This window comes from Canis lupus, chromosome 5 (genome assembly GCF_003254725.2).
Source record: "Canis lupus dingo isolate Sandy chromosome 5, ASM325472v2, whole genome shotgun sequence".
Lineage (NCBI taxonomy): Eukaryota > Metazoa > Chordata > Mammalia > Carnivora > Canidae > Canis > Canis lupus.
The window spans coordinates 22,084,569-22,111,931 of NC_064247.1; the positions used below are offsets into that span (position 1 = coordinate 22,084,569).

Here is a 27,363-nt window from a genome sequence, read left to right on the forward strand (position 1 = left end):
TAAATACATTCATTCTCTCATATAAGTCACATGTTCATCCTGCCAGAGAGCCTTGATGACATGTCTGTGGCCACAGGGCTAGTAAATAGGGGAGCTAGGGCTGACAGCAGGGGCCATGTGGCCACAGACCCCTAATAACAATGGTTTTATGCTTTGTCCTTCAGAGGTGCCTTGGGACACTGGAGGGTCTGAGAGAAACAGGGTTCAGGCTCTTCATCACTGTTTCTTGGAGAGCATCCCCTGCATTTACCTCTTTCATAGGTGTTGGTGTTCCTCAAGTTCAGAGCTCACAAAATTGATAGCACAACTTAGATGCATAAGGAAAATGCAGTTTCTTTATTTGGTCTATAGCTATTTGGGTTCATTCAAAGCCTCATCCGATGGCAAATAGAGAAGAGAAAATTAGATAAGTGTCCAGAGGGTTTAATCTTATTTCAATCTAAACATTTAAAAGTGTGTGTGTGTGTGTGTGTGTGTGTGTGTATGTGTGTGTTTAAGGTGCAATGTTACAGAGAACTACCTTGCTCACTCTTCCCATCCTTGGAAGGCTTCTGGGTGTGTTGGAGGAGGGGTGTGTGCCTTTCCTGTCCACATCTGGTGCTATGCTCCTTGATGGCCTGAGTACCAACCACCCAGATGTTCTCCAATGCTAAAACAACCAGAGTCTATTCTTTCAGCTCCAGCAAGCTCCTGGCAAAGCTCCTTGGCTGAAATGGCCTCCTTCTCATGTAACAACTCTTCTGAGGTCTGGCTGTGATTCTTATTTGTTACTGGTCCAAGCAGCCAGCTCTGCAGTCTTTATTAAGTAAGAGACACCTCATCCCCAGGAAGAGGACCCCCTCTGGCTAAACTGGCTGCTTAAACCAAGTTAGACAATAAGAATTTCCCTGCTGGTCTTCACAAATTTATTCTCAGAAAAGTTGTGAGCAGAAGATCCAGTTACACATAAAATAAGAATGATTGTTTTTTCCTCACTTGGTGAACCAGCCATTTGACTATGTCCATAATTGAGGTGAACCAAAAATTGCTGAAGGCTAGTACCAGAAAGTGCCTTGAAGACATCCACACCCTTTTCCCCATCACGCAGGATGAAGAAGATGAGGCCTAGAGATGAAGTGGTTGGTTGTGGTTGCCTCCCTTTCCAGCAAAGGTAAAGCCTGACCAGGGCCTCCAAAAATCAGGTCCTGTCCTGCACACCATCCTATTCATCAGTGATAAAAGTGCATCAGCAAGAACAGCTAAGCCCTTTCCCTAGTGCCTGGGCTAATAAAAGTCAGATACACATTACATTTTTATAAAGTTAACCCATCCAAGAAAATACCTGGAATTGTTTTGGCACATACCATTTCTCTAGAAAATTCCTTGATACCAATGGGATCAGCTGCATTTCTCTTTAGGTGATCTGTCCCTAAGTCTCTGAGATTTTTAGAAGGCGTCTGAGTGACTGAGGATGAGAAGAAAATGGAAGTGTGCAAACCTGCTCAAAAAAAAAAAAAAAAAGATTTTTTTTCCAGTTCTTTATCTCTATTCACTGCAGCTTTAAGATAATGCCCACTTTGGGGAAGATGACAGATTATTTTCAGCAGAAAACATATCCAGTAATGAGAAACGTAAAAAAAAAAGCACTTCCATGAATACAAACAACGTCCCTAAATACTGTATCTTCAACTTTCCTCCCAGTGAATGTACCTAAAATAAAATGTAAAAGTGATTATTTTGGCAATGAGATATCACATTTTGGTGGTAGCAGGGTGGGGGCTTTCACAAAGATATTAAATGGCTATAAAAAAAAAAACGAAAAAATGTTCTAGATTAGACTGATTCTGGGTTCCTATAGGGAACAGAGCCTGAGGCAAAAGTTTATGAGCTGTGGCCTAATGCAGGTGGGTAACCTTGGGGGACCAAGGGAGGGGGAGCAAGCAAGGGAGGTGGAGCCCAGGGAGTAGGATGGGAGGACTCCGGGGGATGCTTGTTATGCATATTTGTTTTATTCTCCAGATGCACACACTTGCCTGGCTTTCAGGACCAGGTGATTCTTTTTTTTTTTTTTTTAAGAGATTTTTAGGACCAGGTGATTCTTGTGTTGCTTCCAAGACCATGGAGTCAGATACCTCCAACTCCATGCCTCCTACTGGTCAGAATCCCCCTCACCAAGCACCAGCAACCTCCATTTCTCCTGGGTTGGTCACTTGCCTTTCCAGGCAGCCTGTGGGGAATCCCTAACAGCAGTGACCTATTCCAGTAATAAAAAGGCATGAAGGGGCCTTACTGGGGATTGTCATAGCTTGAACTGCATTCCCTCCAGATGTTGATGCCCTAACACCACACCCACCACCACGACCCAGTACCTCAGAACCTGACCTTATTTGGAAATGCTGTTGCTGTGAATGTGATTAGTTAAGTGAGATCATACTAGAGCACAGTGGGTCCCTCATCCGATATGACCAGTGTCTCAATCAAAAGGGGAAATTTGGACACATTCACACATAGAGGGAAGACAATATGAAGAGATACAGTGAGAACACCATCTTGGAGCCAAGAGATGAATGCCTGAGGTTACCAAAAGTTGGGGCAGAGGCATGGAACAGATTCCTCCTCACAGCCTTCAGAAGAAACCAACCCTACAGACACCTTGATCTTGGACTTCTAGTCTCCAAAACTAAGACAAGAAATTTCCATTGTTTAAACCCTCCTAGTTTGTAGTACTTGGTTACTCTGTTGGGAAATTAACTTCCCATTTCCTACTCTCATTCCGTGGCATGTGTCCTCAAGCCTTCCTCAAGTTTTGCCTAAATCTTCCCCTTTTAAACTTGGACTGTCCTTAAAGAAGCTGCATTTCTACTATCCAAGACATTGTACCCCTTCCAGAAGTATCTGCATTGAAATTTTATATGTCATTGTGGCATGTAAAGTAATGTCCCCTGTCAGGTGGAAGTAGTGGAGGTCAAAAGCATAGATTTGGCAATCAGAAAGAACATTGTTTATCACTCAATCACTGTACAACTTGGGGAAAGTTCAAGGACTGTGAACTCCTTGTCTGTTAAGCGGAACACTAACGTTCCTCACTTTGCAGGATTAAGTGAGATTGTAAAAGTAAAGTGCTTAGCACAATTCCTGACACATAAGCACCTCAATTAATGAGAGCTATTAATAGTAGTAGCTATTAGGGGAGCTTCAGGCATTGAGGAGTAGGGGCTGGGGAGTATTTATGGAGTCTTTTCAGCTCTCTGAAATTAGACCAGATGGCTGCCTACTCAGTTACATAACTCTGGAGCCACTTGTATAGTCGATTAAGCCAAATAACGTGACCCCTATGTGTCTTGGAGAGTTTAAGAAAATATAAAATTTTAGAAAGAGTTTGATAAGCCACAAGATGCTACTCAAGAGGTAATGTCTCCTGTATCTTCCAGAAGGCAGGGGGATGTCTGCAAATATAGATCAAGCACTTAGGGTCAGTGATACCCAACATGGAGGTCAGAAGACATAGCTCCTCTTCTAATCACCCAGGTGATCCTGTGCCAGTGTCTTCGTCTCTCTGAACTTTAGGTGTTTTACCTCTAAGGTGTCACGGAGGATGGTGTAGTTATTCACAAGTATTTTGTGCTCCTCTCCAGGAAGTGTTTGTAATTTCCAACTCCAAAAATATCAAATTTGTCCCTATGACTTGCTTTGACCAAAAAAAGGTGAGTGGACATGATGGCTATGCCCTCTGGTCTTTTCCTGCCTCTGTTGTCATGAAAGCAGGTGTTAAGATGGAGTTTCTGCTGGCCTTCCCTGAGTATCTATGATAAGAAGTTCACCTTGATAGTCTCAGATGGGCTTGGACCATAATCTATAAACTAACTGTTTTGTTTTAGGACCCTGAGAATTGGGGTTGTTCATTTCCAGAGCACAACCTAGCTCACTGGGACTGATGCAGGTGGAGATCAAACATCCCATCAAACTGCTTTGCAAATACAAAGTGTGCTGCAAATACAAGACAAGAGTTGAAGGGGAAAAAGGAGCTTTAATTTCCATGACGTATTCCCTCATCCCACCAAAGAAATTGTGTGATTAATAGCCGAATTAGTGAAAGGGAAAAAACCCACTGATCAGCTAAGCTTCTTTCTCTCAAAGTAGATAGAAGAAAGAAGGAAATACGAAGCGCAATTGCTCACAAATGATTGAAAATGAAGCACCTTGGAACCTTGCTTAAATCAGGCTGTCCTCCCATCTGCTGCCTCAAGCCTCTACCTTTTGATTTTTGTCTTTCCTGCATGTCTCAAATGTCTACAAAGGCTACTTGAAAATCATACTTCTCTTATATTTGAAAGGAAACCCAACAAATATGCACACTGAAGTCCCAATATTCTAAGGAAAAAAAAAAGAAAAAAAAGGAAAGAAAGAAGGGAGGAGGAAGGAAGGAAAGAAGGAAAAGAGACAGACCAAAGGATAAAAGGAAGAAACAGAAATCAATTATTTAGAAGGCACTCATTTGTTCCCTATAATGCTCATAATATGCATTATTTATTGTATAAAGAGAGTAACATAGGCCTTTTTATCCATGTGATCCATTTACCATGTTGTCCATGGGATCACCAGTGATCCTAGAAGAAATCTCCATTTTGTTGTCCTCAATGTAGAAAGTGTTAGCATGGGACATTAAAGTTGGGGTGGGGGGGAGATAAACCCAAAACAATTGACCTAGTATTTTGCTTTCATATTTACATTTGAATAGGTGAATGCCCAAAATTATGGTAATTCATTTCAACCAGACTAATGAAATCATACAGAAGGCTTCACCCAGAGGTACTAATTTCCTCATTGTCTACCCCATTTAGTTCCTCCCTGCTTCACTCCAGAGGAAGGATATTAACTCACATGTCTTTTTTTTTTTTTTTTTCTGTAAGTCCCCAAGAGGGCAGAATTGCCTTTTCTCTTTTGAAAAATGTCTTCCATCTGACTTGCACCTTGCTGGGAACAAGATATCATTTGTTTTAAAAGAGAGGCAGCCTTGAGTCTCCTTTGCTTCCAATTCTTGCTGAGTTATAGGTTGAAATTAAAAGAAAATAAATGATAATAATGCTAACCAAGAAGGCTGCTATGACAGGGAACCTGAAGCAGAAGAGGCCTGGGGTGAAAAAGCTGGAGGAATCCTATCCGGGGATATGCTGTTAGGACATCAGTCAGTCCTGGCCAGTGCACTTGAAAATACACTGCTTCCAGAATGAATACGTGAGGACTTTCAGGGAGATGTGTGACTTAATTGAGTTCCTGGGCCACTCTCATTTGTATTAAATTTCTTCCTTTGAGGGGTTGTCCTTCTTGATCCAGACATGAGAGATGTCTCCTCCTTATTTGCATCAAAATGCAGAATTGAGAGTTGACCTACAGCTTGCAAGTGGGAAAAGAACATGTGTACACAAGCAGACTACTAACAGGAGAGCTCCTTCTCCTTTTGGAGATACTAAATGAAAAGTAAGGCCAGTGCCTCTCTCAAGAAAACTCCAGAAAGTGTACCTGAAGAACTTGTATAAGGAGGCCAAAAATGTGTCATCTCAAGAGAATGAGAAAATAAGCCACAGACTGAGAGACAATATTTGCAAGATTCATATCTGATAAAGAACAAAATATACAAAACAAAACAAAACAAAAAACATGAACAACCCAATTAAAAACTGACCAAAAGATCTGAACAGACACCTCACCAAAGAAGGTGTACAAATGACAAATAAGTATATGAAAAGATATTCCACATCATACATCCTCAGGGAACCACAAATTAACACAAGAATCAGATGCCACTATACACCTATCAGAATGGCCAAATCCAAAACACTGACACCACAAAATTCTGGTGAAGATGTAGAGCAACAGGAACCCTCATTAATTGCAGGTAGGAATGGTATTGCCACTTTGGAAGACAGTTTGCCAATTTCTTACAAAATTAAACATATTCCTACTATGTGATTCAGCAATGATGCTGCTTGGTATATATATATTTTTTTTACCCAAAGGACTTGTGCAAAAACCTGCATGCCAATGTTTATAGTAGCTTTATAATAGTTGCCAAAACCAACATGTCCTTCAGTAGGTGAATGGATTAAGTGTGGTACCTCCATACAATGGAATGTAACTAAGAGCTAAAAAAAGAAATGAACCATCGAGCCCTGAAAATACATGAAAGAACCTTACATGCATATGACTAAGTGAAAGAGGCCATTCTGGCTAATATCCTATGGTTCCAACTATATAAAATTCTGAAAAAAAAAGGAAAATTTGGGAGACAGTAAGTAAGTTAGTGGTTGTCAGGGATTAGGGAGGAAGGAGAGGTAAATAGGCAGAACACAGATTAATTTTGATGCAGTGAAACCATTCTGTATGACACTATAATAACAGATACATTTCATTATACATTTGTCAAACCCTATGACTACACGACATCAAGAATGAATCATATGTAAACTGTGGACTATGGGTGGTGATGATGTGTCAGTGCAGGCTCATGGATTATACCACTCTAGTGGAGGACGCTGACAATGGGGAGGTTATGCATTTGTGGGGAAAGAAGGTATATGGAAACTGTACTTTCTGCTCAATTTTGAAACAAATATAGAACTGCTCTCAAAAAATAAAGTCCCTTGAAAAACAAGTGCAATCTTGGATTATGAGTTGCCTTTTATCAGTCTTTGCTTCCAAGAACCAGGTTTCCCAATTTCCAAATATTCATTCCCATAAATCCTTAAAACTTTGGAACACACTAAGAGCTCCACCCCCATAAATTCTTCGTTTACTTTTTTAGAGAAGTATTTAAGTGTGATTCTCCAGGTGCAGCTACATTTGAGTGCCACTGGCCTGGAGAGAAACACAGAGCAGAAAATGAAGAGGTACTAGAGCAAAGAGTTGAGAATTCTGATGCTTAATGGCATGGTAGAGGAGGAAGAAGTTGCAAAGGAGACAAAGAAGGAATGGCTAGGAGATCCATGGGAAACCGGGAGAATGCTGAGTCACAAAAGTCAGGAGGAAAAGGAGGGAATGGTCAGCAGTGCTGTAGAATCTGAATTACCTAGGCAAGGACTTAAAGCAGCCTTTGGGTCCCATCATGGAGATGTCAATGATGACCTTTGCGGGAGCCTTCTGCTGGTGTGATGGAGCCAGAAGCCAGGTGATGCTGAATACCGAGGTGGAGGTGAGAACACCAAGTGTGGAAAACTGCTTCTAGAAATCTGGCAGCAGTGGAAGTACACTGAGGAGATCATGGGGGTAGAGAGAGTTTTATTTTGTTTTTGCAAATGAGAACTATCTGAGCATGTTTGAAAAATAAAAGAGAACTACAACTCTAATATATAGATTAAATAGCATGCATTTCCTCAAGCTGGGGAAATGAAAGCCCAGACCTAGGGGAAGGGGCTGGATTTTGATACAAAGCTCCTCTATTGTAACAGGAGGATACAAAGGTGGTGCAGGAGACACAGAAGTAAATTTTTATGTGCAGGAGTAGGAAGAGAAAGGAGTTCTTGTGCAAGTTTCATCTTGCATATGACAGCAGCTCAAAAATTCCTTATTAACCCACATCCCTAGTTTGGCTTCAGAAGTTACATTTCTCATAAGGACAGTCTTTTTCTTGGGCTGCTATCCATGTGTGCTAATTATGTTATTGGCTGGCATTTCCTACAACACTCCCTGCTCATATAACCACCACTGATTCATTAAGTCGTGTAAGCAGGAGTTATTCCTTAGCTAACTAAATAGGGATTGTATTCCTGAAGTTAAAACATATACATGTATCCAACAAAGGGTTGTGCAGTGCCCACCCGGTGTCAGATATTGCACTGTCTACTGAGAACAGAAAAAGAAAAACAAACAAGATGGAGAATTTGAAATTCCCTCTCACCATGTCCTTCCCCTAAGAGACTCATCATTTAGATGGAAAGCTAATGACTAGTAAGTAACTTAAAATGATTAAAGAGTCAAATCACTGCACAGGTACTCTAAACCTTTTAGCATTGCTGTTGTTTTAAAGGCACTACCCCAGGATTGGCTTGGCATCAATCAATGTGGTAACTCTTTCAGACATTTTGAGAATAAGATACTTTTTTTTTTTTTTTTTTTAGAGAGAGAGAGAGAGAGGTAGGGGAGGGGCAAAAGGAGAGGGAGAGAGAATCTCAAGCAGGCTCCATATTCAGTGCAGAGCCTAAAACAGGGCTTGATCTTACAAACCCGATGCCATGACCTGAGCAAAAATCAAGAATTGGACCCTTAACCAACTGAGCCACCCAGGTGCCCCAAGAACAAAATATTTCCAAGGGAAGTGTTACCCAAGCACCAAAAGCCTTTATTACCTATGTCTGTTGTAAAGGAGGGCAGTAGTTTTACACTGCTCTAAAAAATTAGACAAAAATTACTTACTCATGCAATTAGACAATCTTCTGGTTGGGAGGATCCCAACCCAGGTGATCTTCTCCAGTCTCCCATCTAAAGGTCAAGTCTCCTCTGGGTTGAGAAGACAGTTGGAGGCCGATGGTAGAGAACTGAGGGTGGGAGGAGAGGAGGGACTTCAAGGAGGAATGTCAGACAGGGAGAGCACACCCCTAGTGCACAGACACCCCTCCCCTCCATACATACATATACAAGACTTTTGTTCTTTTTTCTTTTCAGCCCAATTGGGATTGGAATCAATAGAAAATGATTATTCATTTTTACAAGACAAAAATAAAAAGTATTTTCCTGTATTGTACTCATTGCTTTGCACATAATATTATTAACTGAATGAAATAGCAACCTTAATGACCTCTGCCAACTGCAAAATGAACTACTAGAGTATAAATGTAATATAAATGAACTACTTCATGCTCTTTTCCCAAAGCATCCAGGACGGTTTACAAAATGAACTTGTCCCCTGTGCTGTGAACTGTGCTAGAAGAATCAAAGATAAATATGACAATGCCTGCCCTTGGAAGCTCATGGTCTTAAAGCTACAACACAGTGTAACTATTACAACACAGTGATAAGTACTACCCTAGATGGTTGGTTGATCATGCTCCTCCAATGGGTGGATGAGTGTGGCCTGCCTGATGGGGGAACCGCACAGCCTGGACTGGCCACAGGAGCCCAGAGCAAGTGTAAAGACCAGAAGGAAGTGCAAAGATTAGTTGAGTGGGATGCCATGGTTTGGGAAGTAAGGGAAGCAGTTTAGACTAGTAATGACGAGAAGGCGGGCCTAAGGTAGATGCCAGGAACTGGAGCACGGGCCAAAAATCAAAACCCTCAGGGAAATGAGACCTGGGAACTACAGTTCAATAGGGGTGCAGGAAAATATGTGGATGAATGCTAGAACCAGGGCTTTTGTCCAGTCCTGGCTTCCTGACCCTTCCCCATGTGTTTGGCACGGGCAGAATTGGCTCCATTTGAAACAGTGAAGTAGACAGATGACAAGAGAGTATTCATAAGTAGAAGAAACTAAGGATTAAGAGAAGAGTTCCTGGTGGTCTTAGATGAAGCAGATGTCTTAGAACCATACAAGGCCTAGGGCCATGCTCTTTAGGGAGATGACTTTAGGTGTGGCTATCACTGCAAAAGCCTGAGACACCATGTAGTGAGTGCTCCGTATGGAGAGATGTTTCAATAGCCTTTGACTCTGTATGTAACACTCGGCTATAGACTAAGCCGTGTGTATTTACCACATACTACTGGTTGTTAATACTCCCAGTTATGGATATGCATAATAAAGTTATACCAGCAACCTTGAAACTGATAGATGGAAGGAGAATTCATTTGATAGATCAGATAATTCTTAATGGGATAAATGAAAAATATGCTCTGATTCCCCCTTCTTTTTTAATGTGCCCATTAAGAACTTGAACGTTTTTTGAAATAAGCTAGATGCACATATACGTTCAACGAGAAACAGAAAGTTAAGAATTCTCTCAGATGCCAATAACATGACTTCATCATTATGAACTACCAGTGGTTTAACAGACATCTGACCCCAATATTTAATTATCATCATTAAGAGAGGCTTTGAATCCACTGTGCTAAAACTAAAGTTATTTTAGGAAGATGGTTAACAGAGGAAATATCCCCAGAGCAATTAGCTGCATTGATGTATCTTGATGGACATTTCTTATCTATTTTGTCTTGAAGAGTATCCCAAGAAGCTAAATTTACCAAACCTAAACCTTGTATGGGTGTTTTTGTCTAGGCTCAAATAACCAGAGCTATGCTTATGGCAAAGAACTGGAGTCTCAATTTTTCATTTTTCTATGAATTGCAGCAGACTCAAAATTACTTTCCAAATGAAATCTTGGCCCTGGTTTCAGGGACTTTCTAGCTCTCTTCAGTCAAAACTGGAAATGGCCTTCTGTTCAGGCAGATTTTTTTTTTTTAATGGTCCTTCAATTCTCAGAGGAGGGGGCTACTCCTCTCTCATGCCTAGCAACTGAGAATAGTCCCAGCCCAGCAACCTGTCAGAAGAGCCCATCTTGAACTGTCAGAAAATCTTTAAAAAGCTCAGGTAAAAGAGATAATTCCTAAAAAGAATTAATCTGGCAACTCCCTTCCTCTAAGTTCTGTGGAATTTAATCTTAGCTTAAACCAAACAAGCCACCAAAGTGTGCTTTGGGGTGGTGCCAGAAGAACCAGGGTAAAAGGTAGTCCTGAAAAAGAACATGCTATGTTTAATATGAAGGTGATATTGATGAGTATTTAATATTAATTACAGTGCATTGCATCTTTTGTAGGGAAATCCACCAAAGGTTTCTCTCCTTAGGAATAGGTGTGTGTGCATATGTGTGGCCTCATGCTATTAAAAAATTTTAATTGGGGAGCATAATTTCAGAAAAGTGCATAAAATAACAGTTAGGCAGATTAACAATCTTGGGAAGCCCCATCCAGGCCAAGTACCCTTCTCTTCTTTCCTCTCTCCTTAATACTCTCCCTGCTTCTGGAAGGTAACAATCATCTTAACTCTTATTAGAATCATTTTCTTGCTTTTCTTTATAGTCTTAAACCAATGGACGCTTCCTCAGCAATACAGTTTCTAAACACACAAGCCTCTAATATATTATATCAATATTATCTAGGATTCATTCATTCATATTCCTGTAGTTCCTTCATTTTCCTTCATATAATAATAATTATATATTATTCCTATGTCTCAAAGTACCTCAATGTGTTTATCCATTCTACATTTGGTAGGTATGTATGTAATTTCCTTTTAGGAGTTATTGAGAACAATGATGCTCTTGACAGTCTCATACTAGATATAAAGTCATTTCTTTAGGATATATACTTTAGAATATTGTTTCTGGGTTAAAAAATAAATAAATATTCTGTAACATTATATATGTATATTTACTTATTTATATAAAGTCTTAGTGTATATATATCTATATATATATATATATACACACACATATATATTTCTAGAGGACTAGTATTCAGAATATTTGGAATAGCCTTCTACTGTGTTTCTCTTAATTGGTGGATTGGTTTTACTGCATTGGTTCTGTTCCTCTTGTAAATAGTTATGCTTCCCTCTTTGCATTGGTCACTAGAGAACTAAAAGCCACTTACTGCTTAGGGGGTTTTTGAAATGGGGAGGTGTCTCTGGGTCTGCTGTAGGAAGAAGGCAGAAAGAAGGGGGCATTCATCCTACCGTAGTTCATCGAAACAGAGTTTTTACTATTAGGAAATATTGTGGGCATGGAATGGATAATACACAATTATTTCTATCCATTGTATGTACTGATTTTCCTAACATGTTTTTATTTTAAGAAAAACTTCCATAGCTTTAAAAAAAATTAGAAATCTCTAATCTAACCCACATAGTGAAAAAGTACTGGCCCAGGATCAGAAGACCCGACTTGGTCAATCTGGGCTTGGTGTAGGTCACATCATCTCTCTGACCCTGCTTAGTCCTTCGCGTAGTGAGGCTCAAATGACCAGATGATGGGGTCATTCAAAGAAATTCAATGAAGGGTCTTTAGTAAAATACTAAAGAGACTTGACAACAGCAAAAAGGGAACTATCAGAGAGGACCATAGCCTAGACTCTGGGGTCTGCACTCTGCACCCAGGTAGTTATTAATGCAGAGAAATAAATCTATGCACCTTGTTTAGGAATCTTGACATTAATACTTGACTGAGATTTCTGCTCTAATATTTTGCAATCTTTTTGTCCATGACATTGGCGCATTTTTTTTTCTGTTTAAATCCATACTGTTCAGGGAAACTTTAATATAGTACTTAAGTATATTGATTTGAAGCCAAGTAGACTGAATAGAGTTCAAATCCTGAAAGGCTTAGGAGCCCTATTTATGAAAGAGGCTAATGCCTACTACATCTGGTGGTTGTAAGGATTAAACGCAAAATGCTTGGCACCCAATAAGAGCTAGCTGATATCAGATTATTCTGATTCACAGTCTCCTCTTCTCCATTGATCCTGTCATCATCTTGGACAATGTTAATATCTACACTGACATCCAACACTGTAACTCTCTATGCTTTTAACGTCTTCCTTCCATTGGCATCCTCCTCCTCTCCACATCAGGCATACCACTACTCCCTGGACCTTGTTATCAACAGGAACTGTGTCACCTCTGGAATATCCTAATTGAGAAACAAAAATTTCCCTCCTGTTTGTTTTTTTTTTTAAACAACTATATTAGTTAGGGAACACTGGCAGCTGTAGCAGACAAAACATGCAATTTCAGCATCTTAGCACAATATAAATTTATTTCTTACTTGATTAAAGTCCCAAACAGGTGCCCCTGATGAGTAGGCAGTTCTCATCTAAGCAGCAACTCAGGGATGCAACTTCTTTCCATCTGGTGTCTCTACCATCTTCAACTTGTGGCTTCCGAGACTAATAAGGAAAGGAAAGACACAGTGGATTGCACATGGAAGGTTCTGTGGACCAGACTTAGAACTAGTGCACAATAGTCCACTGGCCAGCACTCAGACACAAGCTCACAGGAAAGACAGGGGAAAATAATCTATCTGTGGAAGGGAAAGAAAAAGAAACAGGTTTGATAGATGGCTAATCAGTCTACCATTCTCTTATCTCACCCAATCTTCAATTTTCAGTCTCATCCGGATCTACAGTCTGAATCCTTCTACTTCCTCCCGACAACTCTCTCCTGAGGCCTCCTTGCCTAGTCCAGACATCTCCTAACACCTGCACCCTTTCCATGTGATTAACTTCTTTCCCCTCTTGTTATTTTCTTGTACACCTTTGCAAAAGTACCAGCCACAGATAAATCTGAGCACTCTCATTCTCTGTTTCTATAACTAGCTTGCTGGCTGCTCCTAAGAACACACACACACACACACACACACACACACACACACACAATACCAAGTGGACTGGGGCCACTAACATTCATATTTTTCAACATCAACCAGGCCCCCAGTATCGCTACATTATTTTGTATAGTTCTAATATTCTACATACTTCTGATCATTTCTCTTCCTCTTTTCCCACAGTAACTATATCAGTCTGTAATCTCTCTAAACTGATTGCTGTCTATCTTTCCCGTTACGTTTCAGTATGTAACTTCACTTCAAACATCACAGGGAAAATAGAAGGCAACATCCTGCGGCCAAAAAGATTGCTACATTGCTTTTAAAAGATGCAAGTGCTCCCCTAAGCAATGTACTCCTAGAGCTTGGGTGAAGGGGGTGTCTTTTGGGCCCTCTCAGGGGACATGTAGTTAAGGTGTGGGTTTGTGAACCTTACTAGACAGATTCATCCTAACACTGTCATCTCCCTAAGTCTTTAAATTCCTTCTTCTCCATTATAACAGTGAAATTCTGGCAACTTATTTTCATTTAGCAATGCCCACTATTGTATCTAGTTTTTATGCAACTAAGCAAATAGGTAGAATATACTGACCCAATGCACCAAATTCAGAATCTCTGGTTGGTTCACACCTACTGACAAATTCAGTTGCATTTAGAATTACGTCCCTCTTTCCTTGATCTTGTATATTCAGAATTCTTTTCTGCTGACCTTTACTAGAATTTTCCTGAAATAATTAGCAAATTCTTATAACTCGATTTGGTGTGAAAATAATCTACTCCTGGGTTTTTCATTGTGTAATTGGTCCCCTGACACACTCTGGTATATGGCTCTAGCTAAAGAAGCTGGCAGGGGTTGGGGACATGGGTGCAGTGGAGAAAGAGGAGAGCTGTCTCCTTAGTCATGCAAAGCTTTCAGGAGGGAAACATGGCTTCATCGGATGGGAGAGAGAGCTGCCCTACCGAGTAAGGAAGGTTTAGGAAAGTGACGGCTTTAAAGACTAAACTATCTGCGACGGTCATTTTATGTGTCAGTTTGACTGGGCCAGATATCTAGTCATGTGTTAGTCTATGAGTGTTTCTGGACAACACTAACATTTGTATCAATAGAGTAAGTAAAGCAGATTGTCCTCCCTAATGTGGGTGAGCCTCATCTGATCCACTGTAGGCTTGAATAGAACAAAAAGGCTCCCCTCCGCCACTTTTTTTTTTTTTTTTTTTTTTTTTGTATAAGAGTAGGGAACCTATTTTTGAAATAGGAAATTGGTCTTTCTCAGTCAGACTGGAACTTATACCATTGGCTCTCCTGGGCCACCAACTTGCTGACTGCAGAACTTAGGATTTCTCAGACTCCAAATCACATGAGCCAATTCCTTATAATCAATCAATCTCTCTCTCTCTATCTTTGTCTTTATTTATATATATGAAACTCTCTCAACCCAGACTAATACTTCATCCAGCTCTTCCCATAGGTATCTATTTTTGCTGGGGGTTCATCTCTTTTCCAATTCATAGCCTCACTTTCACTTAGGACACTCAGTAAAGTAGTGATATTAACAAATTTGTAATTCAGTAATCTGCAGGGGTGAACTTGGTGTGTGGTTTAGTCTTTCAACATTACATAATTAGATCATTCCTGATTTTCAGTTGTACCTGAATTAGAAATTCGAACTTGACATCCTCCCTGTTAAGTGTTGTCCAGCTCAAACAGAAGCAATAATCCTGTCTATAGAATATGATTGCTTTAGACTTTCTATAAAACTATATAGTAGCTGCCACTTGGTCCCCTCAAACCTTATCTTCATAGGGCACTCCATTTCAGGTGACCACAGCTAATAATTAACTTATAATTAAGTCTATGCCGTGATTGACTCAAGTCCCACCACATAATATACCTGGTACACTGCCTTTGGCCAGGTACTAACTGATCCCGCATTCCCCACCATTCCCCTATTGTTGCATGCAGCCCCTCTTGGCACCAATTTCTAAGTCCAGTTCCTTTGGCTGCAAATAAAAGAGAATCCTCATTTGCCTAACTTTAGAAATCAGAAATTCCAAGTTAGTGTGGCTTCATGGTTGGTTATTTCAGGGGCTTGAATATAACCCTAAGGACCATGTTCTTTTTAGCTTTCCACTCTGCCATCCATAGCAGATCAGCTTGGCCCTTGGGGCAGTTCTCTTGCTGGTCACAAGATGGCTGTTGCAGCTCCAAAGAGCAAGCACATGCAGATATTACAAAGTCCAACAGAAGAACAGGGAAAACCCCTGTCCCATATCTTATTGGCCAGGATTGAGTCACAATCTGTGAATAAACCAATCACTGACAGGAAGAATGGAATAGCATAACTACTCAGGGGCCATCTTTGAGTTAGAGATAGGACCACCTTCTTTGGGTATATGGCTATGCAGAGGAGGAGAGATAGCAGAACAAGATCAGGGTTCTACCATCAAAGAAGAAACAAGGAATTCAGGCTGAGTAGGTAACCAATAGTGTCTGCATCGATGATGATTATGGACAAAGGATAGGATATGATCAATGCTTGATTTTTTATCTTTGCCACCCAGTCTCTTCCCTGAAGACAGATGAGACTGTGATTCAGGAGCATAGTCAATGGTGGGATAGAAAGATGGATCATAAAAGACAAGGAACTCTTCATTTCGACAGAAAATAATACTCCTATATCCAGAGTGAGCAGAAAATGATATTTTCCCTGTGAGGAAGAACAGGTAAGTCTTACTGCTGTCCTGAGGAAAGCTCTCAAGCTGGCCTGGAATCCCAGTGATCCTGACCTAAGGAAATAAGGCTGATCACCCCTAAAGCAGAGCACTCTACTCCTGCTTACAAGAATATGTCTAATCTTATAGTTCATCCAAAGCAAACACAGTATCTCCACATTAAACCATGAAAAACTAATATACCTAGCAGAGAACTCCTAAGCTGTGGAACAGGGCTCAGTTTCCTGCCCACTGGGTCTCATGACTTCTCTCACACCCTCAGTTGACTGCCTGAAGGCACCAGTCACCATTCAGAAAAGGACAAGAACTCATACTTTCAAAGCAGTTGAGGAGAGGGGCACCTGGTTGGCTCAGCGGTTGAGCATATTTGGCTCAGGTCATGATCCTGGGATCTGGGATCGAGTCCCACATCGGGACTCCCTGCATGGAGCCTGCTTTTCCCTCTGCCTGTGTCTCTGCCCCTCTTTCTGTGTCTCCCATGAATAAATAAAATCTTAAAAAAAAAAAAAAGCAAATGAGGAAAAGAAAAGATGGGGAATGGCTGGAAGAAACAAGAACCTGTTCCTCTTTGCAAACACCAGTTACATTTCTCCTTGATCTTCTGTGATGTTTCTCCCCCAGGACACCTTTGATGTTCATTAAACTCCTGTCACTATACACACCTGGGGACAGGGAGAAGGCTATGAAGTAGAGGTAGAAGTCTATCAAACAGTGTAACTGGCCCCTGAGGACAGACTGCTAGGGTCCCACAGATTTGCAGACCATATGGACATCTCACATGTGGAGTTCATGTGGGAGCTACTCTGAATCTTCTGTTCTGTGTGGCTGTCAGGGTGGCAAGGACAATTTACCCAGGCAGCCTTCCCCAGACTGACACATGCACCATCTTCACCATGCACAGTGATGCAGAGCCAAATCTGCTCTACTCTGGGCTGGGCCCAGATGCTCCCACAGGGCAATGCTGGGAACAGTGGGTCAGTCTCCAGAGGCCAGGTCCCACTGAGCCCCTGAAGCCTCAGCAGAGGGAGAGCTGCATTTGCCATTTTGTCTCACATCCTTGTGAACTGACCAGTTACCCTTACCACCTCCATCCCCAGGCCTAACTTCACATTCCCATCCAGAGACTCTCAACATCCCAAACTCTTTGGAGTGCTCCTAGGTTAGCTGTTTGGCCTTCATCACCTTATTTTTATGTTCAGTCCTTACAACAATTCTGAGAGGTGCCCGGGGGATGAGGTGTACAATGACTGCTACTGTGCAGGAGGCAAGGTGTGCCCCAGGAAGGAGGTGAATGCACCAAACCACCTTCTCCTTCTGGCACTCCAGAACTCTGCAGGATTTATGGCCCTGGGAGAGAGCAGTGACAATTTCCATATATCGTTGCCACAGTTGTAGAACATAACCTTTCAGTGCTGGAAAAGGTTTAGAGACTGTTGGCCTTGTTTTTATGAATGATGAGTCAGAGGCACCCAGAAAGAGCTAACTGGGGCTGGGGACCCCGGGGCTCAGGATGTCCCATCCAATGCTCTCTGCGCTCTCTGCTCACACTGCCTCCACTCTGGGGCCCCTTTATTTCTGAGCTCCTTTGCTTTTACCAGGGGAAAGGCATTAAGTTTATGAGTAGTAACTCCTGATTTTGAAGCCCTTCGATTTAAAGCCATAGGGAGGAAATAATTAAATTGAATCCAAGTCACAGCATTTAAAACGCTGATATACACCAGGGCCTTTTTTTTCTTCTTTCCAGTGTGTTTATAATCACGAACGCTTTCACCTTAGCAACCCGCTGAGCTGCAGTTGGAAAACATTTTGTGCATCAAGAATCCACTCAAATATTCAAATAGAGACTAACAGACTAAAAAATATGCCATCTAAATGCATAGAACGTTTCCTGCATGAAGATCACAGGTCCTATCATTCTGTAAGTTCTTGGGGACACTCGGCCTGGCCCCTCAGGCAGGAGAAAGTAGCTACAGCTGAAGAATCTGAAGCAGAGTTAATGAAATGAGCCAATTTTACACTTGGGGTTTTATTTTTTATTTTTTTTAAATTTTTTTTTATTTATTTATGATAGTCACACACAGAGAGAGAGAGAGAGAGGCAGAGACACAGGCAGAGGGAGAAGCAGGCTCCATGCACCGGGAGCCTGACGTGGGATTCGATCCCGGGTCTCCAGGATTGCGCCCTGGGCCAAAGGCAGGCGCTAAACCGGTGCGCCACCCAGGGATCCCACACTTGGGGTTTTAAAAATGTTTGTGAGAGGTCAGTATTTACTGACCAAATTGAGCTTTTTGACCTTGTTTTCTATTTTAAAATGTCTGACCCTCTCCCTTCTGTTGATATAAGCATCTGCTGTTGCCTTGGAGAATAAGCACGTTGCTTTTGGATATGTGACCTAGCAGGAAGGAAACTGGACTGGGGAGCTTATTTTGCTGGCCAGGTTTAACCCAGAGGAAACCTGCTCTTCAGATGCCTTCCCTGGCATTGCTTCTTTGACTGACAATCACAGGATATCCAAAAAGCTTCGGAATCTACTTACAGACTGTAGATGGCCACAGAGGGGTGGAGGCAGGGGGAATGGAAATACAGCTTTTCATACATTATGTCACCAAATGCTTCCAACAGTCCTGGGGAGTAGGTAATGTCTCAATTTGATAAATGCGGAAACTGTGACGTGGAGAAATTAAGTAGTTTGCAAAAGGTCAAAAAAATAAAGGGACAGAACTAGGTTCAAATTCCAGAGCTCCTTCCACCATATGACACTCATTAATATCCCCATTTACTCTCTAAGCATGAGGACTTGTCCTTTTCTGGATGGTGACTGGTGCCTTTTGGCAATCAGCAGACTGTGCGAGAGAAGTCACGAGACCCAGTAGGCAGGTAACCATGCTCTTTGGCATGTGCTTGCTCTTTGGAGCTGCAACAGCCATCTTGTGACCAGCAAGAGAACCATGCTCTGTCCCACAACCTAAGATCTTGGCCAAACCTGGTGGCCACCATGCCCCATGGGCATGTCGTGTGCTGGGAGACAGGGCGAGGACGTGGCTCTCACATTCAGCCCTGCAAACATGCTCCCTGGATCTGAGACCCAACTCCAAGCACCTGCTTCAGCGCTAATGCCCAGGTTATTCCTCTTTCTGTTCTGCAAAAGCTTTCTGTGCATCCTCTCCTCTGTGTCTAAGAGGTCCCTACCTCCGGCTGAAAGATCCCTGCCACCAACTCTCCACGTAGGTCATCTTCCCTGGGTCAGGTGTCAGCTGCAGTGCCCCCTTCTGGGGAAGCAGTTCCTGTGTTGTCTCAGCTCTCAGGGCTGGCCCTCTTCTCAGAACCATACTACAGGTCTTCTCTGTGCCACATTAATCCTCAAGCCCACAGTGACAGTGTCTAATCAAGATGAAGAAACAGATTCAGATCACGACATGCCTTTACTTACAACCTCACAGCTGCAACTCCTCCCCACCCTACACCCTCATCCCCTACTAGGCTGTAAACACTCTGGCCTTTCTTCCTACACCCTTGAATACTCCAAGATCACTCCTGTTTAGAGACTTTGTATTTCTGTTCCCTCTAGATCCTTCCATAACCTGGCCTCACTATCTACCCAGGCCAGGATATTATATTCCTTCATGTCCCAGCTCAAACACCCCTCCAGGTGGACTTCCTGGCCACACTATATAGTTCCCTTCCCCAGATGCCCACTCTTAGTCCCTAATCTAGTTGCCTGTTTTGTTGCCTTCAGGGCACCTGCTGCCACTTGACATTACCTTGTTCATTGATTTGATTGTTTGCTTATCATCCACAGGCCCCACTGGCTGTGTGTTCGGGGATTGCAGGGACCTTATATACTTGCCCTCCACTGGCTCCTCAGTGCCCAGGACAGTGTCTGGCTCCATAATGATTTGCTCAATGGGTATGAAAGAAAGAAGGAATGAGAGGATAGAAGAAGGAAAAGCAGAAACCTGTGGCTTTGGTGTTGTTATGCAGAGCTCCACAAAGTCCTTCTGTACATGCATTAACTTGTCTAATTCTCCTCACAGCGCTAATAGGTAAGATAGGGGCACCTGGCTGGCTCAGTGGTTGAGCATCTGCCTTCGACTCAGGAAGTAATCCCAGAGTCCTGGGATTGAGTTCCATATTGGGCTCCCCATAGGGAGCCTGCTTCTCCTTCTGCCTATGTCTCTACCTCTCTCACTCTCTCTGTCTCTCATGAATAAATAAATCTTTTTTAAAAAAAGAAATAGGTAAGATAATCCCCATCTACAGACAGAAACCACCAACACTTACTGAGTACTTTTCAAGCACTTTGTTCTTAAATGGAATTGAATGACAAGTGAAGACAGAGAGAGACAGGAGAGAGAGAATTACAGGGTAAGTGGCAGAGGGAAGATGTGCACTCAGGTAGTTTGACTGCAGAGCCCATGCCCTTAACCAGATTCAGATAAGTTAGGTGTCTCCACATCATAAAGGGACTCAGAGATTTTGAATCGCTGAATACTGGACTCCAGACCTTTGTTGCCCTTTGCTTTTCCTTCGATACTACACCACGTACCTAGTTTAGGAACTAGAGGGCAGTGGAGGAAGAAGAGTTTGTGAAGAAGAGAGAGGCCAGAACATAACTTCCCCCTTTTGCCCCTTCAAATCCACTCTCCACCCTATCCACCCTGCTCTGTGTTCTGGAAGACTGACCTGCAAGGATCACACCAAAGAGCACCCTTTGCCCTCTTGCTTCCCACTAGTTCAGCCATCAGAGAACTCTTGGAAAAGAGTGCAAACTGTGGGGGTTGGGGTGGGGAAGGGGTTATGCCTTCTTCCTGGGGAGGGCAAAGGTCACACCTCCTGTGGGGCAGCCCTGTCCTCAAGGCTCCTGGCTCTTCAGTCTGGGGATAATAACAGCACCCCTCCGTGACTTGCCCCAGGCCACTGTACTATCTCTTAGGTCTGGTGGTTTTCCCTCCCCTGCCTTAAAATCTGTGCCTGTCCTCAAGATTCCTCAAATGACCCAAGTGTGTGTCATCTCCTTATGTCCCATTAGAACCTGACATCCACACCAAACTCAGAGTTCTCCAAGGGAGACCAGTGAGAGACTTTGACTGGCAGGTCTTTTGTTCTATGGACCAGGAGTGACTTCATAGCCCACATGTGTTCCCCAACAGATAGTTGTATTCAGTGCACAGACAGTTTCTCCACTTGTATTTCTTTGTTTGCTACAGGGAATATAGCCCTTGAGAGCTTCCTTTCTGACCCAAGTGATTTCTCCATTAGGAGGCCAGACTTTCATAAACTCCCATTTTTGAGGATCAAGCAATTGGCCCTCTGCCTTCTACAAACTTCCTTTTCAACAGATGTTTTTGTCACTCCTGTAACTGTTACGATGACTATATATAGTCTTATCTCATTGTTTCCTGATTCTCTCCTCCAACAGTGGCCACAACAGCTATCTTATTCACCCCTGAATCTCTAGAGCTTTGAACATCCAGAACCTGGCAGATGGTAGTTTCAAGGAACATTCATACATGAATTGAGAGACTTAAGTATGTTTTGATGAATAAGGAATGGGGGAAGTTCCCTGTGGTACCAAGAGCCCACTTCTTTAGGCTACTGAAATAGTCATGTAATTTCTACCACCGTTGGAAAATACAGTGAATGAGCATTTAGTGGATTCATGAAAAGGTGTGTAGGCATTCCCCAAAGCTTTCATTCATAGTAGCAAGCCAATGCTGTTCTAAGTACTAACTATACTTCTGAATGAGGACACACAATTTAGGAAAAGGGGTAACACTTGAAAGAGGGTTCCAAGCTCTGGACCTACATCTGTTACCCTAGCATGGATAGCCCCCTGGCTGAGCTGATGCTTCAGTCCACTTAAGAACAAGGGTAGAAAATACTTTAAACTTAGACTGTAGTGATGTACAATTCTGTGAATATGCCAACGACCATGGGATGGTACCCTTTCCTGGATGAATTTTATAGTATGTGAATTGTATTTCAATAAAGATTTTTGAAAAAGAAGAACAAAAGTAACCAAATCAACTTGGATATTGAATTATTTTTCAGTGTGGCACATCTATTATTAACAGGGAGAAGCAATTCACTCTAAGACTATACATTGAAATTAGAAGAATATAGGTAATTTCTTATCAAAAGGGTAAATATAGGGGTGCCTGGGTGCCCCAGTTGGTTAAGCATCTGCCTTTGGCACAGATCATGATGCTGGGGTCCTGGGATGGAGCTCCACATTGGGCTCCCTGCTCAGTGGAGTCTGCTTCTCCCTTTCCCTCTGCCCCTCCCCCTGCTCATGCTCTCTCTCGCTGTCTCTTTCAAAGAAATAAATAAAATTTTCATTTAAAAAAGGGGTAAATATCTTAAAGACACCAAGCAAGAGGCATTCTGAGTGGTTACAGTCCAAACCTTTAAATTTCAAAAATGGGTCAAGCAAATTGCTCGAGGTTACACAACTAGCTAGGAGCAAATCTGATCTAAACCCACAGTCCTTTGGCTGCCAGTGCACGGCCCTTCCTTCTATACCAGCAGTAATGCTGCAATGGTGAAACTTGGAAAACACTTATTTCTGAAGTCAAAAAGGGAGGATAAATAAATTCCAGAAACTATAGGTCATTAAATATGACATCAATCTGAATCTAATTCTAGAATAGATTTTAAAATATGTGGTATGTAAGCCTTTAGAAAAGCAAGGATTATTATATGAAGTCAGCATGGATTATTAAGTATGAGACTCCCAAAACTGTTCTATCTGCTTTATGAAAATGATTCCTGTAGATTGAAGGGATGTCATAAATGTACTGTTTCTTGATTTAGCTGAAACTTTTGATAACTTTTTTCACTTTTTTAAAAGATTTATTTATTTGTTTATTTATGATAGACAGAGACACAGGCAGAGGGAGAAGCAGGCTCCATGCCGGGAGCCTGACGCAGGACTTGATCCCGGGACTCCAGGATCGCGCCCTGGGCCAAAGGCAGGCACCAAACCGCTGAGCTACCCAGGGATCTCCTTTTTTCACATTTTTTGCAAACGAGATGCAAATGTGACCTGGATAATAGTGAACTTTGGATTATGCATCCAGGCATTGTAGCTGTCCTTGTGAAAATTGTACACTGGTGTTAATTGAAACATTAATATAATCTTGGGCTGTATTAATACCAACAGGAACACTGTATTTTGTGCTCTCTGATCATATATGGGATTTAAGACAGACATTGACACAATAGAATATCTTTGCAAGGTGGTAGCCAGTGAGGGTGGTAGGGCTGTCTCTGAAAAACATGCCATGGCTCACATGAATAGTAAGAACCAATGCCTTTTCCACACAGAAGAAGAGGTTTGGGGAACTATAATAACTGTCTTCAAACACTTAAAAGTAGCTATGTGAAGGTGGATCATACTAATCCATGAGACTTTCGAGAAAGAACTAGGTAGGGAGTGGAGCGATGGAGGAGGACTGGGTGGAATGGGGGAAATCAAATGACGTTACCTGGTATCACTGAAATCACTCTGTAATCCTGGCCTCCAGCCTAAGTACTCAAACACATATCCCTAGATCAGGAGAGGTAGCTGGAAGCTAATTATCTGAATGACATGGTCTTGGATCCATACAGAATTACTCTCACAGATATTAGTTTCTATTATGTTCTCAGGTTACACAAGGGATGATTCATTAAAAACAGCCATACACATTGATTAGAAAAATATGATTGAAGATGTCCCACATATAGCTTCATGTTCCCTATGAACATGAAGAGAACACCAAGAGTAATTTCCTTTTGACCTAACTTCCAGGATAAACTTTGCTTCTCCTAGACAAGTGAAGACCTCATTATCTTTTCCCTAGAAACTAAATGTCTGAAAGGTAGCAAGACAAATCCCTCACCTGCCATGCACTCCAGATCGTCCCTTCATCACTCAGTCTGCTGGTTCTACTGCTATAACACACTCACACAGCTTCTCCCAGGGCTAGTGCCTCGGTTTCAGTAAATGATATCTAAGATCAGCAGAAGTCATCTCTCCACTAAAATCTTGTAGTTACCTCAGAAACGCCTCCTCAGTGAACACTACGCTGGCCACCTTTGTTCAGAACCTCAGCCTATCGCCTACCTGCAACCCTCCTGAAATCCCTTACCCAGGTCTACTTTTTCTCTTTTGTTCCATGTAACCTACTATCTTCCAAAAACACTATATAATTTATTTATTTATAATTCTTATTATTGACTTCTTTTTAGGTTTCATTTTAAAAGTCATTTAGCATTCACATTTTATTTATCTATTTATTTATCTCCCAAGATTTTATTTAAATTCAAGTTAGTTAACATATAGTGTAGTATTAGTTTCAGGAGTGGAGTTTAGTGATTCATCACTTACATATAACATCCAGTGCTCATCATCACAATGAGTGCCCTACTTAATGCCCATCACCCATTTAGCTCAACTCCCCACCCCTCTCTGGCAGCCCCGAGTTTGTTCTCTATAGTTAAGTCTCTTCTGGTTTGCCTCCCTCTCTGTTTTTCTTGTTTTATTTTTCCATCCCTTCCCCATACTCATCTGTTTTGTTTCTTAAATTCCACATATGAGTGAGATCATATGGTACTTGTCTTTCACGGACTTATTTTGCTTAGCATTAATACCCTCTAGGTCCATCCACGTTGTTGCAAATGGTAAGATTTCATTCTTTTTGGTGACTGACTAATATTCCATTATATATATGAACCACATCTTCTTTATCCATTCATCTGTTGATGGACATCTGGGTCTTTCCATAGTTTGGCTATTGTGGACATTGATGCTATAAATATTGGGATGCATGTGCCCCTTCATATCAGTATTTGTGTCCTTTGGATAGATACCCAGTAGTACAATTGCTGGGTCATAGGATAGCTCTATTTTTAACTTGAAGAACTTCCATACTGTTTTCCAGAGTGGCTGCACCTGTTTGCATTCCCACCAACAGTGTAAGAGGGTTCCCCTTTCTCTGTATCCTCACCAACATCTGTTGTTTCCCTAGTTGTTAATTTTAGCCATTCTTACTGGCGTGAGGTGGTATCTCATTGTGGTTTGATTTGTATTTCCCTGATGATGAGTGATGCTGAGCACTTTTTTCAAGTGTCTGTTAGCCATTTGCATGTTTTCTTTGGAGAAATGTCTATTTATGTCTTCCACTCATTTCTTAACTGGATTATTTATTTTTTGAGTGTTGAGTTTGAGAAGTTCTTCCTAGATTTTGAATACTAACCTTTGTCTGATATATCATTTGCAAATATTTTTTTCTATTCCACAGGTTGCTTTTTAGTTTCGTTGATTGTTTCCTTCGCTGTGCAGAAGTTTTTTTTTTGTTGTTTTTTTTTTTCTTGATGAAGTCCTAGTAGTTCATTTTTGCTTTTGTTTTCCTGGCTTCCAGAGAATGCCTACTAAGAAGGTGCTATGGCCAAAGTCAAAGAGACTGCTGCCTATGTTCTCTAGCATTCTCGTTTTATTACAAATTATTTCAGTCATATAGAAAATGCAGAGCATACTATAATAAGCATATGTGTAGCCACAACCCAATTTTGTTAAATCTTCACATTTTGTCACTTTTACTTCACATATATAACAAAAACATATTTGAAAATTAGAGGGGCACCTGACTGTCTAAGTTGGTAGAGCATGAGACTTGATCTCAAGGTGGTAAGTTTGAGTCCCATGTTGAGTGTAGAGATTACTTAAAAATAAAATCTTTTCTTTTTAAAGAAGCAGATGATGTTTCCTGCATAGTCTTCCCCCTCCCTTCCTTCCAGAGGTAACCACCTGAATGTGGTCGATCACCTTCCCTTGTATACTTTTGTTTACTGGCTATCATGTACCCAGAAATAATACTGGGTTACACGTATTTAATATCATAAAATGGATATTGTACTATACATATTATTTTGAAGCTTACTTTTTATACGGTTGTTTGTTTTTGATATTTGTTCATATTCATCCATGTAGCCCTAATACATCACATTTCTGTTTCTTCCTGTCTGAAGCTAAGCTTCATGAGCTCAGGAATCTTTTTCTATTTTTTTTTCAATGCTATATTTCAAGCACTAGAACTGTGCCTGGCACAAAGTACACAGTCAAAAAATATATCTGTGGGGTGAATGAATGGACAGTGCAAGTCGCACACTAGGAAAAATAGTGAGCCTCTTTGCCTGGCTAAAAAGGTAGAATATGGTAAGGAAAGTATTTACACGAGAGGACTCCCCTCTAGCCACAAATAAATTGAAATATTAGTTAAATATACAAAATCCAGGGAAAAAAATTCAAAGAAACAACCATGCTAAGAAGAAGGAGGAGGAAGAAGAAGAAGAAAAAGAAATCAAGGAAATTCCATATGTTAGAAATAAAGAAGGAACTCAGAGTTGGAAAATTAAAAAGCTCTGATATTGCTGTAGCCCTGGGGGTGTCAGACAGGTATACTGGCTCTAAACCCTGAGGTGCTAGGCTTTAAGGGAATAGGAAATAGTCTGGGCCCACCCACTTGGGGGGATGGGGGAGGGCTGAGCAGAAATACCTGCATAAAACCAGAGCCTCCAAGGGCTGCCCTAACTGTGAAAGAGAAATTAATACCGCCCTCTCCTCACAAGCCTAGGGAAGTGAAAAGGAAATTTTCTGCTTATGCAAGACAGTACATGGGCAGAAAAGAATCATTCTCAAGAGAAGAAATCCCAACTCTGTGCTTCATGAATAGATGCAGTCCAAACTTATAATTGTTCCCATTGTGCAAGAATCCTAAGCAAAGAGGTTAACGTAGAATCTGGTCCTAAGTTGATGGATTCCACCAGACCCTGGATGAAGCTAACACACAAGCATCTTGAAGGAAGTGTCTATAACCTAGCATGCATGGAGCTGCCAGAGAAAAAACTTCCCTGCTGCAGACAAGTCACTCTGCAAAATTACAAACCAGAGACTAAAACAAACTGCTAACATGAAACATCACAACAGCATGATAAAACAGATGAGTTTGGAGAAGAACCAACTAGAACGCTTCAAAATGAAAGAGTTCAGTCATTTAAATCATAATTTAAGAGAGGTAGAAAGAAGTGGCAAGGGCACCAGTCATCTGAAACCAGATAACAGATTTGTATAATACCCAAGGACATCTGGACTTTATCCAGTAGTTGCTGAGAAGCCTGCAGAGGGGTATAAGCAAGGAAGTGCTATTGTTACATGTATAGTTTAGAAAGAAAACACTGGGAATCTTGTAGTAGAAGATAGGCCAAAGAATTAAAATCAGGAAGACCAAGTAAAAAGCCGTATCAGTTAGGTGCCATTCAATTACAAATGACAGGAACGACAATTCAAACTGCACTTAGAAATAATAGT

The 27,363-nt window shown here is 41.4% G+C and overlaps 1 long non-coding RNA gene across 1 annotated transcript in view; it reads right to left on the reverse strand.

The window, feature by feature from the left end:
- Positions 1 to 4,021: 4,021 nt before the first annotated feature.
- Positions 4,022 to 27,363, reverse strand: part of LOC112671536 (uncharacterized) — a 90,211-nt gene continuing 66,869 nt past the window's right edge. Inside the window, exons 3-5 of the long non-coding RNA XR_003143677.3 lie at positions 12,723 to 12,843; positions 8,389 to 8,510; positions 4,022 to 7,225 (exon numbers count right to left, since the gene is read on the reverse strand). This is a non-coding gene — a long non-coding RNA (uncharacterized LOC112671536). The remainder of the gene's footprint in view (positions 7,226 to 8,388; positions 8,511 to 12,722; positions 12,844 to 27,363) is intronic.